This window comes from Carcharodon carcharias, chromosome 1 (genome assembly GCF_017639515.1).
Source record: "Carcharodon carcharias isolate sCarCar2 chromosome 1, sCarCar2.pri, whole genome shotgun sequence".
Lineage (NCBI taxonomy): Eukaryota > Metazoa > Chordata > Chondrichthyes > Lamniformes > Lamnidae > Carcharodon > Carcharodon carcharias.
The window spans coordinates 263330344-263345069 of record NC_054467.1 but is presented as its reverse complement, the minus strand read 5'-3'; positions in this window follow the sequence as shown (position 1 = coordinate 263345069).

Here is a 14726-nt window from a genome sequence, read left to right as displayed (position 1 = left end):
TCGAACCTCCTCTCCTGATTCTTGCTGGGGGTTAGTTCCACAATGACCATCATCCAAACCACCCCCACCCCCGCCCCCAACCCCACCCCCAACCCCAACCCCACACACTCTTCCCCAAAGGGAGGTACTGCAGGCCAGTGTTCCAGGGGAAGGCAAAGGAAGCGCCTCAAAGACACCCTGAAACTCTCCTTGGAGCCCGGCAGCGTCGACGTTACTGACCGGGAAGGCGCTCTCTTGCCAATCGTCCGAAATGGCGACAGCGTGTCCATCGGGCTGCGTCGCGCCTTGAGTCCCAACGTCTCAGTGAGGAGGCAGAGCGGCGGCGGCGGCGGAGAAAGAGAGAAAAAGGAAGCAGCTCCTGCGCTCCGGATCCCGCTGCCTCACGGGATGACCTGCCCCATGTGCCCAGGTCCCTACAGGGTCAAGAAATGGTCACTTGAAGACCCCTGGGAGAAAGCTGCGTAGATGTCACCCTCGAATTGACTGGTGACAATAGTATCAGCAGGGGGTGGGGGTGGGGGTGGGGGTGGGGGAGCCATTCAGCCACTCCAGCCTCCTCTACTTTCAGTTAGATGATGATTGATCTACGCCACAGCTCTATTTTCCTGCCTGTGCTCCATATCCCTTGATATGCTTGCTCAACATTCGTCTCGAAAGTTTCAATTGACCCCCAGAGTCCACAGAGTTTTTGGAGGAGCACTTCAAATTTCCACTCTCCTCCATGTGAAGAAATGCTTCCTGATTTCACTCTTGAATGGTCTACCTCTCATTTTAAGGTTGTGCCCGTTTGTTCTGGAGACCCTGACCAAAATAAATAGTTCCGCTCTATCAAATCCTTTTAACATTTTATTCTCATCGATCAGATGATCTTACAATCTTCTAACCTCAATGGCAGCCAATTCTACGAACTGTACTCACAATTTAGCAGATAGGTATTAAGATGAGCATGTAGCATCAGATATAAATAAATGCATGAGTATCAACACCATCACTGTATTTGAATGTAAATTCTGCATCCATTGACATGCAATGATTGAATACAAATGAATGTACTTATGCTAACACTTTCTGGATTGATGTACCTCAGAGTGCCTTTTATCTGAAATCATGACCATACAATCTACACAATGTCAGATCTTGGGCTTGTTTACAAATAAAAAATATTGTTGAAGGTAGAATGGTTGCAGGCCCAAATTGTGATGGATCATAATATTAGCCCCTTTTTGAGACAATCCCAGATCAGGAGTACCACTCAGTACCTCTCAATTTAGGAAAGGTTAAGAAAGACGTATCTTGAAGAACACAAGGAAGATGCTAAATGGTTGTAAAGGACTGATCTATCTCTGCCGAAAGGAGAGGAAAGCTGTATTACCATCCTCCGGATAGCTTTTTAAAGAACTTTAAGCCAGATTATAAAATTCTGGATATCATCGGGGTCCGGGCTACTCCTTACTAATGTGCTCCTCCACCAAAGGGAGTACAGAGTCGGGTTCTCAAGCTGATGATGCAGAAGACTGTGTGAAACAATATAGATTTTAAAATATATAGAAGTTTATGAAAGAACTGCACGTGCAATTCAAAGTCAGGTGGAAACACCCAATTGAAACGTGAAATAGGTTCTAGGAAAAAGAGAAAAAAATACATTCTTTTTTCTTGTAGAGAATCCAGCTTTAAATTTCTCAGTTATAGTTACAGTAAAATTTTTTAATTGGATATCCTTCAATTATTAAAGTAGCATTTTCCTTAATTCCCCAAGTGAAGTCTACAGTTAGGGAGAGAATCATCTTCATTGAGCATCAGCAGTTAAACCTTTATCTTGTGAGAGATGCCTGAGTGAGTTCAGCAAATCGGAAATTCGTATGACTTTTCTCAATATTTATAGTATTTTTTGGAGGTTGCATAGCTAATTTCTTACCAATAGGGGTGGTATCTTAATTGTAATTAAGTTCAGCCCCTTTATGTTCCAAATTTGGTTTTGATCACTGTTAATTTCTACTTAAGAACAGCCCTTTTTGATTCTAAGAAAATGTATTTAACTGTCAAATTCTACGTAGGCCTCATTGATTCTAGGAAAGCCAAGCTTGCGTGGACTTGTGGTGGTTAATTAGTCAGGGGTCTGCATTTTAAGGTTATAAAGTGGTTCCCAGGTTGCAAAATTTCCAATTGAGTGTGATCTCGGATTATCAGTATCAACTCATCTTATCAAATCCTACATTGTGTCGGCATTCCTGACAGTGTACAAAAAAAATATGCTGATGTGCAGTTTTGGGAATGCTTTTTTCTTATCAGGGATTTTCTTACTGCTGTAAACAGACACATGTCTGTACATGTGAGGATGTGTGATTAGACGTTCTTTTAAAAAAACAGTGATATGTAAGCCGCCTAAATGTAAACAAAACAGCAAAGAGTAAAGTAAGGGAAGATAAAGGAATGAATAGAGTTAAAGAATGAGAGTCCAAAAAGATGGCTAAACATAAAGTGCATGGAAATCCTTTTTAAAATGAGTTAAGATGTCGGTACAGTGGTGCGCACAGTATCCAAAAATAAAAAGGGAGCTCGAGACAATTGGGTTGGAAGGAAGCAGACGTAGTAAAGATTACTGAGACATGGCTACAAAAAAATCAGGACTGGGAATTAAACACTGCAGGGTATGATATATTTGGAAAAGATAGAGATGGAGAAAGCGGGGTGGATTAACTTCAGGATAACAAGATGGCAGTAGAAAAAAGGGACACAACTATGAGCAAGACAAAAATAGAATCTATGTGGATGGCAATAAAAGATGATCAAGGATCAATCACAGTAATAGGTGTTGTCTACTCACCACCTCAAAGTGGGAGGAAGGTGGAGGAGGAAGTATGCAAATTAGAGGATTGCGGAACATTAAGAATAATAATCATGGGGGATTTCAATTACTCAGATATTAAATGGACAAAAAAAGTAGGTAAAGGGGATTAGGGTTAGGATTTTCTATAGTGTGTACAGGATTCCTTTCTAACCCAATATGTTAAAAGCCCAACAAGGGAAGATTGTCTATTGGATCTCGTAATGGGGAATGAACCAGAGCAGATGCGAAAAGTAGAAGCGGGGAATATCTAAGCAATAGTGACCATAAATAAGACAAAAACCATATGGGTTGGAGAAAAGCTGATTTTGAGAGCTTTTTTTAATCGAATGGCAGGGGAGCAGTAATAATTTGATGTCGAGGTTAACAATTCATTCATTGAGGGGCAGAGATTCAAACTTGGGAAAATAAAGTGTGCAACAATATTGGCAAATATGTGGAAAAACAATGGGAAACATTTAAAACGGTGTTCAACAGAGTGTGGGGGAAATATTACAGAATTTTTATAGTGCAGAAGGAGGCCACTTGGCCCATCGAGTCTGCACTGGCTTTCTGGAAGAGCATTCTACCTAGTCCCGCTGCCTTATCCCTGTACCTTGCACATTCTCTCTTTTCAGGTGGCAATCCAATTCCCTTTTGAATACCTTGATCTAACCTGCCTCCACCACCCTCTCAGGAAGTTTGTTCCAGACTCCTCCCTCTGGGAGAAAAATTTTTCCTCACATCACTTCTACTCTTTTTGCCAATTATTTTGAATCTGTGCCCTCTAGTTCTTGATGCTGTTGTGAGTGGGAACAGTTTCTCATTATTTACTTTGCCCATACCCTTCAGGATCTTGAATACCTCTATCAAATCTCCTCTCAGCCTTCTTTTCTCCAAGGCAAACAGTCCCAGCCTCTCCAATCTATCCTCATATGTTTATCCCTGTAATCATTCTTGTGAATCTCCTTTGTACTCTCTCCAATGCCTTCACATCCTTCCCGAAGTATGGTGCCCAGAAATGGATGCAGTACTCGAGATGAGGCCTATCTAGTGTCTTATCCAAGTTCAACATGACCTCCTTACTCTTGTGCTCAATGTCCCTGTTAATAAAGCATAAGATACTATATGCTTTATTAACTGCTCTCTCAAAATGCCCTGCCATCTTCAATGACTTTAGTACATATACACCGAGGTCCCTTTGTTCCTGCACCTCCTTTAGAGTTTCTCCCTTTATTTTATACTGTCTCTCCATATTCTTCCTCCAACATGAATCACCTCACACTTCTCTGCGTTGAGCTTCATCTGCCACTTGTCTGCCCAATTCACCAACATGTCTATGTCCTTTTGAAGTTCAAGACCAGCCTCATCACAGCTGACAACATACCATTTTTGTATCATCAGCAAGTTTTGAAATGATGCCCTGAACAGCACAGTCCACCCTAGGTCATTAAAATATATCAGGAAGAGCAAGAGTCCCAACACTGACCCCTGGGGAACTCCACTACAGACCTTCCTCCAATCTGAAAAACAACCATTTATCACTACCCTCTGTTTCCTGTCACTCAGCCAATTTCTTACCCAAGTGTCTGCTTTCCCTTTTATTCTATTACCTAGGATTTTGCTCACAAGTCTCTTGTATGGCACTGTATCAAGTACCTTTAGAAAATCCAAATATACGGCATCAACAGCGTTCCCCTTATCTGCTTCTCTGCTACCTCCTTAAAAACCTCCAGTAAGATAGTTAAATGTTACTTTCCCTTAATTAATCCAGGCTGGCTTTTCTTAATTACCCTGCACCTGTCGAAGTAACTATTGATTTTGTTCCGGACTATAATTTCCAGAAGGTTTCCTACCACTGAAGTCAAATTGACTGGTCTGTAATTGCCAGCTTTATCTTTGCACCCTTTTTGAACAAAGGTGTAACATTCGCAATTCTCCAATCCTCCACGATCGGTCCTGTGTCTAAGGAACACAGGAAGATTATCGCTCGTGCCTCTGAAATTTCCACTCTCATCTCCCTCAGTGCCCTTGGATGTATCTCATCTGGTCCTGGCACCTTATCAATTTTAAGTAAAGACAGCCTTTCTAACACCCCGACCTTCTCAATTGTAAAATCCTTGAATGTACCAGTTATCTCCTCTCTCTCCTTGACCTGGGTAGCACATTCTTCCTTTGTAAAGACAGATGCAAAGTTTTCATTTAATACCCTCACTACTTCTCATGCCTCCACATGCAAGCCCTCTTTTTTATCCCTAATTGGCCCTACTCTTTCTTTTATCACCCTTTTATTATTTTTATGCTTATAGAAAACCTTGGGATTCCCTCTTATGTTTCTGTCAGTCTCTTTTCAGGCTCTCTCCTTGCTTTTCTTATTAGCTTTTTCACTTCCTCTCTGGTCTTCTGTATTCAGCCTCATTCTCCATTGTATTTTCTGCCTACGTCTGTCATATGCGTACTTCTTCCTTTTCATCTTTACCTCCATCTCTCTTGTCACCCAGGGCACTCTGGATTTATTTATCCTCTCTTACCCCTTCAAGGGAATATACCTTGACATTTCCTGCAATACTTTATCTTTGAGGATGGCCCATTGTTCAGCCACTGTCTTTTCTGCCAACATTTGATTCCAACTCACTTGACTCAGGTGCATTCTCATCCCATTGAAGATGGTTTTCCCCCAATTAATTATCCCTGTTCTGGATTGTTCCTTGTCCTTTTCCATGGCCCACGCAAACCTTGTGATACAATAGTCACTGTCCCCTAAATGCTCTCCCATTGATATTTGTTCCACTTGGGCCAACTCATTCCCCAGAACCAGGTCCAACAGTGCCTGCCCTTTCATTGGACCAGAAACATACTGCTGCAGAAAATTATCCTGAACACATTCCAGGAACTCTCGCCCCTCTTGCCCCCTTGCACTATTCCTATCTCAGTCAATATTTGGATAATTGAAGTCCCCCATTATGATTATAATTCTTGCATCTTTCTGTAATTTCTTTGCAAATTTGCTTCTCCACATCCCTTCCACTGACTGATGATCTATATACTAGAACCATAGAACCATAGAACACTACAGCACAGAAAAACAGGCCATTCAGCCCTTCTAGTCTGTGCCGAAATATTATTCCGCTAGTCCCATTGACCTGCACCCAGTCCATAACCCTCCAGACCTCTCCCATCCATGTATCTATCTAATTTATTCTTAAAACTTAAGAGTGAGCCCACATTTACCACGTCAGATGGGAGCTCGTTCCACACTCCCACCACTCTCTGTGTGAAGAAGTTCCCCCTAATGTTCCCCCTAAACCTTTCCCCTTTCACCCTAAAGCCATGTCCTCTCGTGTTTATCTCTCCTAATCTAACTGGAAAGAGCCTACTCGCATTTACCCTGTCTATACCCCTCATAATTTTGTAAACTTCTATCATATCTCCCCTCATTCTTCTATGCTCCAAGGAATAAAGTCCTAACCTGTTTAATTTTTCCGTGTAACTCAACTCCTTAAGACCCAGCAACATCCTAGTAAAACTACATCGATCAATGTTATCGCATCTTTTTCATTCCTTACTTCTAGCCAGAGAGATTCCATCCTTGACGCCTTTGGAACATCATCTCTCTCCAGTACTGTAGTAACATCTTTAATCAATATTGTGAAGGGTTCTCAAAATTCCCACATTTTTTCATATCATCAACAAGGATATGACTTTTGGCCTTTTATGGCAGAGGACCCAACTGCTGGGTTAAGTGTAGAACCCTGCAGACAGGAGGCTAGGGTGAGAGGAGACACAATACACATTCTTCCCTTTAAAACAATCAACCCAGAGAAAGACTTCATCTTACACGAAACTAAAGCCCATCAAAATCTCGCATAAATAATCGCTACTAACTACTAAGGCAGGAAGGCCGCAATCAATGCAATTATGCGAACCTATCAATACTCCACATACACAATGGCTTTCAGTTCAAGACTAGTTATGGGGGCAGGAAGACAATGATAAACATCATGCGAGCCCATTGAAAACAACGAGACAACAATCGCCTGAAGAAGCCCGAATCAGACAAACCTTGATTTGGTTTCAGATAAGAAATTCGAGAAAACAGTATAACTGGGCCAGCAGTTACGAAGAGAAAGGGAACACAGGAGGGGTGAGCAGTTTTTGGAGCAGTTGAAGCAGAGTTTAAGCAGGGAGAGGTAGCTGTGCCAGGCAGAGGGAGGAGATCTGGAGGTTTTCAGGCCCGCACGCAACATCACGGTGAGGGGCACGGGGTGGCAGGCTCAACCGAAGACAACAAGGCTGCAACCGCAGCCCTCCACGAAGATCGACCACCCACAACCGGGTCCTCCACCCAACTGAAGAACCTTCACAGATTCCACAGACCAGGACCACATGGGGACGGCAGGCCCCAGAGGACACAAAAAGCATACCCCAAAACTGCAACCGGCTTACCTGGCTGGATTTCGAACTGTCAAGGAACCCTGGGTTGTTGAGCATGACCTCTCCTAGTTCAATTTAGTTAGGTTTTGGGGGTGGGACGAGGGTAAGGGGATTAGTAGCGTGATTTTCCCTTGTTATGCCGTGTGTTCCCCATTCTTAACTAAGTGTACTTTGTAGGTCTAATCACAGTGTCATCCTAATGTTATAAGTTCATTTGTGACTTCAATAAACCCAGTTTTTATTTTTCTTGCACCAAAACCAGTTGTCTGCTGCACTTTGTCACAAGCCCCAAATAAGTCCAAGGTCTAGAACCCAGGGAGTGGGAGCGATTCGGACCACTCAGAAGTCAGAGGTGAAGCTGACACACACCACCACCCTCTACAATTGCCACTTTAACCCTTTTGTTCATTTCCTACCTCTCCGAAACACCTTGGACCCAGGAATATTTAACATCCAGTCCTGCCTTTCTTTGAGCCAGTTCTCTGTTATAGCAATTATATCACATTTCCACTTGTCAACCTGTGCCTATGGTTTACAAATCTTATTAACCACATGCACGTTAACTCTGATTTAGGCTTTTTTACCTTCCCCCTTACTCTGGCCCCATCTAATAATTTAATATAAAAACAAAAAACTGCGGATACTGGAAATCCAAAACAAAAACAGAATTACCTGGAAAAACTCAGCAGGTCTGGCAGCATCGGCGGAGAAGAAAAGAGTTGACGTTTCGAGTCCTCATGACCCTTCGACTGAACTAGGTGAATCCCAGGGAGGGTTGAAATATAAGCTGGTTTAAGGTGGTGGTGGGGGAGGTGGGGGGGGCGTGGTTTGGGCTGGGGGAGAGAAGTGGAGGGGGGTGGTGTGGTTGTAGGCAAAAGCAGTGATAGAAGTAGATCATCAAAAGATGTCACAGACGGCAGAACAAAAGAACACATAGGTGTTGAAGTTGGTGACATTATCCCCTTCACTTCCTCTCTCCTCACCGTCCAAGGGCCCAAACACTCCTTTCAAGTGAAGCAATAATGTCACCAACTTCGACACCTGTGTGTTCTTTTGTTCTGCCGTCTGTGACATCTTTTGATGATCTGCCTCTATCACTACTTTTACCTACAACCACACCACCCCCCTCCACTTCTCTCCCCCCAACCCAAACCACCACCACCCCCCCCCCCACCCCCCCTGCCCCCCCCAACAACCACCAGCACCACCACCACCACCACCACCACCTTAAACCAGCATATATTTCAACCCTCCCTGGGATTCACCTAGTTCTGTCGAAGGGTCATGAGGACTCGAAACGTCAACTCTTTTCTTCTCCGCCGATGCTGCCAGACCTGCTGAGTTTTTCCAGGTAATTCTGTTTTTGTTTTTAATGATTTAACATTGTCTTCTCTAATTCTATCAAACTTTCCAAGTATTCTATTAAAGTTGATACTACGCTCTGATATATCCTCATCAGTTAATACTTCTCTACTTCCCACTGCCAGTTTTTCTCCTCCCCTCTCTGAATTTCCACCCACCCCCCCCCCCCCCCCCCCAGGTTCCTAACTCCCTGCCAATCTAGTTTAAACCCTCTTCAACAACACTAGCAAACCTCCCCGTGAGGCCCTTAGTCCCAGTCCTGTTAAGGTGTAACCTGACCTTGTTGTACAGACCTCGCCTGTCCCAGAACCGATCCCAATGCTTCAGAAATTTAAAGCCCTCCATCCTCCTCCATTTCTCCAGCCACCTGTTCACTGCTCAATCCAGCTGTTTTTATGTTCGGTACTATGTGGCACTGGGAGTAATCCTGAGGTCACTGCTCCTGAGGTCCTGCTTCTTAATTCTCTTCCTAACTCCCTAAAATCTGCTTTCAGAACCTTATCCCTTTTCCTACCTATGTCATCGGTCCCAATGTGGACCACAACCTCTGACCTTTCACCCTCCCCCGCCAAAAGAATGTCCTGCAGCCGTTCTGTGACATCCTTGGCCCTGGCACCGGGGAGGCAACATACCTTCCTGGAGTCACATCTACGGCCACAGGAATACCTCTCCCCACCGCCCCCCCCCACCCAAACTGTGGAATCCCCTACCGTTATAGCACTTCAACTCTTCTTCCTCCCCTCCTGTTCAGCTGAGCCATGAACTTGGCCCTTGCTACCATTGTCTGAGGAACCATCTCACTCACCAGTATCCAAAATGGAAAAATGGTTAGAGGGCGAGATAGCCTCGGGATTCTGGCGCTGTCTGCCTGTTTCTCTTAGATATTCTGGTGGTCACTCATTCCCTCTCTGCCTGTGCACTTCTTAGCTGCGGTGTGACCACCTCTCTAAATGAGCTATCTACATCCTCCTCAGCTTAACCTATCTACATATTGAGGGTGAAGTAGGGCATTCATTAAGTACATAGACAGCAGGATAAGAGAAAATACGAAGAGTTTAGGAGAAAATTTAAAAAAAAATTAGGAAAGCAAAGAGGAACTATGAAATTATCAAGGAACATAAAACAAAATAGTAAAATATTTTACAGGCGCCTCAGAAAAAGGAAGTTTGTGATGGACCATTAAGGGATAGACAGGATAACATCAAAGGAAAAAACAGAAATACCTGGAAAAACTCAGCAGGTCTGACAGCATCGGCGGAGAAGAACTCTTCTCTGCCGATGCTGCCAGACTTGCTGAGTTTTTCCAGGTATTTCTGTTTTTGTTTTGGATTTCCAGCATCCGCAGTTTTTTGTTTTTATAATATCAAAGAACATGGCAGAAATATGAAATGCTTATTTCACTACGGTATTTACCAGCAAGATTAGGCAGGTAGACATGACATTGAATGATGAGATGTGCAATGAGATTAGTGCATTTCAAATTGAAAAAGGGGAATGCATTGAATAAATTAAACTCAAAGAGGATAATATTCCTAGTCTAAATGGATTGCATTCATGTATTTTTTTTTTAATCTAGAGAAGAGATAAGAAAGGCATTACTAGATGTTCAATAATTACTTAGAAAGAAGTGCAGTGCCAGTGGACTGGTGGATAGTGAAGGTAACTCCTATATTTGAACCTATACTCTCTGGAATTTAGAAGAATAAGAGGTGATCTCTTTGAAACATACACGATTCTGAAGGGGCTTGATGGGGCAGACACTGAGAGATCGCTTTGCTTGCTGGGGAGTCTAAAACACAGGGGCCACAGTCTCAGGTTGCAGGGTTGGTCATTAAGGACCCAGATGAGGAGAAATTACTTCACTCAAAGGGTGAACCTTTGGAATTCTCTACCCCGGTTTTGGATGCTCCCTCATTGGCTATATTTAAGGCTGGGATAGACAGATTTTTGGCCTCTCAGGAAAACAAAGTGATTTGGAGATTGGGGGAAGAAAGTGGAATTAAAACCCAGGATCATAATGAATGACAGAGCAGGTTGATGGGCCATATGGTCTACTCCTATTTACTGTGTTCTTATATTTAAGAAGGGGTCCAGGGAATTATAGCTTAACATCTGTGGTAGAAAAGATAATGGAATTGTTACTCAAATTTTTTGAGCTATCTGACTCTTCCAGGGTAATCTGAGGTGACTGGGCACTTTTTAATGCAGTAGCAACATAAGTGCTATTCTCCACTAACAGGAGGCTGCCATCAAGCCAAAAAGAGGTTCTGCCGATTACACAAATGAGAAATGTGGTATCTAAATTTCAGTGCCAGCGTGATGTTAGGTATGTAAGCCGTACATCTCAAAGACTGGCAGATCATATCAAACAGCATGACCTAGTCACTATTTGCAACAGGCAGGGTACAGACCTGCTTAGGCTGATAAGTGGCAAGTAAGATTCATGGCACCCAAGTGCCAGGCAAAGAACATCTCCAACAAGAGAGAATCTAACTGTCGCCCCTTGACATTCAACGGCATTACCATCACTAAATCCCCCACTATCAACTTCCTGGGGGTTACCATTGACCAGAAACTGATCTGGACTAGCCATATAAACACTGTGGCTACAAGAGCAGGTCAGAGGCTGGGAATCCTGTGGTGAGTAACTCACCTCCTGACTCCCCAAAGCCTGACAAGGCACAAGTCAGGAGTGCGATGGAATACTCCCCACTTGCCTGGATGAATACAGCTCTGACAACACTCAAGAAGCTTGACATCGTCCAGGGCAAAGCAGCCCACTTGATTGGCACCCCTTCCACAAACGTTCACTCCCTCCACCACCAACGCACAGTGGCAGCAGCATGTACCATCTGCAAGATGCAAGAAATGCTGGCCTAGTCAGCGATACCCACCTCCCATGAAAGAATGAAAAAAATTTGGACTTGGGAATCAAAAACATGATTTCTAAATTTGCAGATAGCACCAAATTGGGTGAATAGTCAATACTGAGGAGGATTGCAACAAATCACAGGAGGACATGAATAAACTAGAAGAATGGGCAAATAATTAGCAAGTGAAATTCAACACAGATAAATGTGAGAGAGTACATTTTGTTAAGAAGAATGGTGAGGTCATTATTAAGTTTTTTAATTTATTTGGTGGGATATGGTCATCGCTGGCTAGGCATTTATTGCCCATCCTTAATTGCCATCGAGAAGATGATAATGAGCTGCCCTCTTGAACCGCTGCAGTCCATGTGGTGTAGGTACACCCACAGTGCTGTTAGGGAGGGAGTTCCAGGATTTTGACCCAGCGACAGTGAATGAACGGCGATATATTTCCAAGTCAGGATGGTGAGTGGCTTGGAGGGGAACTTATGGTGTTCCCATGCGTCTGCTGCCCTTGTCCTTCCAGATGGTGGAGGTCGCACGTATGGAAAGTACTGTCCAAGAAGCCTTAGTGAGTTCCTACAGTGCATCTTGTAGATGGTACAAGCTGCTGCCACTGTGCCTCGGTGGTGGAAGGGGTGAATATTGAAGGTGGTGGAAGGGGTGAATATTGAAGGTGGTGGATGGGGTGCCAATCCAGTTGGCTGATATGTCCTGGATGGTGTCGAGCTTCTTGAGCAAATTCCATCTTTCCATCCATCAACTCTATCTTCCGCTATTAGTTCTAATGCATGAATTCCTTGTGTTATTTGTATATTACATTTCACCGCCATCCCTTCCTCTCTCACTGGCATCCAATGCCCACTTCCTAGCTATACGTTCTGCCTCCTTCCCATACATCTTGTTCCCTCCAAGGTCCCACTTGAATCTGATGGCGAACAGACCCTTCCACTCCTCTTTGCTGCCCCTGGTACGAGTGGCCCGGTCCCTTTCATGCACGTTTCATGCCCACGGCAAGTTTTAAAGGGCTTCACGGCCAGTGAAGTGGAAGGTTACCACTGAGCCACAGCTGGCTGTCCCTACAGAGGATGGGGGATGGGAGAGGTGTGACGGGGGTTTGGGTTGGGGCCGGAGAGGGGGAATTGGGGTAGATAGAGGTGCTGATTGACATCAGGAAATGTTGACGCAATTCCCAGGCACTCGAAACAGATCATGCAGTCCCAATCTGGAAGAAACTGAGTGTATTCTGCAACTGCGAAATTTCAAAACGTAAACATCATATTTACACCGAGGTGGAATTCTTGCTCAAAGTCATTGCTGAAGGAGGGTCCAAAATCTGGTTTTAAAGAGATAAAAAAAAACAAATCTCCAAGGATACAGTGACTAACATTCATTTCTATTTTTTATTCGTTCATGGGACGTGGACATCTCTGTCTAGGCCAGCATTTACTGCCCATCCCTAATTCCCTTGTTCAGGGGGCATTTAAGAGTCAACCACGTTGCTGTGGGTCTGGAGTCACATGTAAGCCAGACCGGGTAAGGACAGCAGATTTCCTTCCCTGAAGGACAATAGTGAACCTGATGGGTTTTTACAACAATCGACAATGGTTTCATGATCATCATCAGACTTTCAACTCCAGATTTTTATTGAATTCAAATTTCACCATCTGCCGTGGTTGGATTCGAACCCAGGACCCCAGAGCATTACCCTGGGTCTTATGGTAAAAGGATCAGTAAAGGCTTGATGGACCTAATGCCCTGTATCCTTGTCTACCTCAGTGGGTAGTACTGTTGCTTATAAATCAGAAGATTATGAGATTAATTCCACCTCAAGGCAGTAAATCCATAATCCAGGCTCACAGTCTCAGTGCCATACTGAGGGAGCCCTGTATTGTCAGAAGTGCTGTCTTTCAGATGAAACGATAATCTGAGGGCACCCATCTGCCCTCACAGGTTGACATATGAAATCCTGTTTTGAAGTGTGGGGAAGTTCTCCCTGGTGCCCTGGCTAATATTTATCCCTCAAGCATCATCACTGAAACAGATTATTTTGTGATTATCACATGGTTATTTGTGGCAGCTTGCTGTGTAGAAATGAACGACTGTCTTTCCTACATTACACTGGTGACAGCATTTCAAACCTGCTTTGTTTGTTGTAAAGAGCTTTGGGATGTCCTAAAGTGATGAAAGGCACAACCGTAATGCAAGTACTTCTTCACTCTTTACTGCCCTTGACCAAGTGTGGCATCAGTAAAACTGAATAAGAATCAGTCGGGAAACTCTCCACTGATTTGAGCTATACCTAGCACAAAAGAAGATAGGAACATAGGAAATAGAAGCAAGAGTAGGCCATTCAGCCCGTCGAGCTTGCTTTGTCATTCAAACAGATTGTGGCTGATCATCCACCTCTATGCCATTTTCCCCACTATCCTCATATCCCTTGATGTTGATGTCAGTCCCAGGGACACTGCTACAGGAGTTCCTCAGGGTGGTGTCCTAGGCCCAACCATCTTCAGCTGCTTCATCAATGACCTTCCTTCCATCATAAGGTCAGCAATGGGGATGTTCGCTGGCGATTGCACAATGTTCAGTACCATTCGTGACTCCTCAGATACTGAAGCAGTCCATGTGCAAATGCAGCAAGACCTGGGCCATATCCAGGCTGGGGCTGACAAGTGGCAAGCAATGACCATCTCCAACAAGAGAGAATCCAACCACTGGCCCTGTCATTCAATGGCATTACCATCACTGAATTCCCTACTCTCAACATCCTGGGGGTTACCATTGACCAGAAACTGAACTGGACCAGCCATATAAATACTGTGGCTACAAGAGCAGGTCAGAGGCTAGGAATTGTGTGATGAATAACTCACCTCCTGACTCCCCAGAGCCTGTCCACTATCTACAAGGCACAAGTCAGGAGTGTGATGGATACTCCCCACTTGCCTGGATGAGTGCAGCTTCCACAACACTCAAGAAGCTCGACACCATCCAGGACAAAGCAGCCCCGCTTGATTGGCATCCCAAGGGGCACTGCAGGAACTCACCAAGGCTCCTTAGACAGCACCTTCTAAATCTGCAACCGCTATTAGCTAGAAGGACAAGGGCAGCAGATATCAGGGAAAACCACCGCCTGGAAACTCCCCTCCAAGTCACTCACCACACCCTGACTTGAAACTATGGCCAGTATCTTCTGCCCCTGCAGGAGGCAAAGAAGGAGGTGGGGTGGGGGCCTG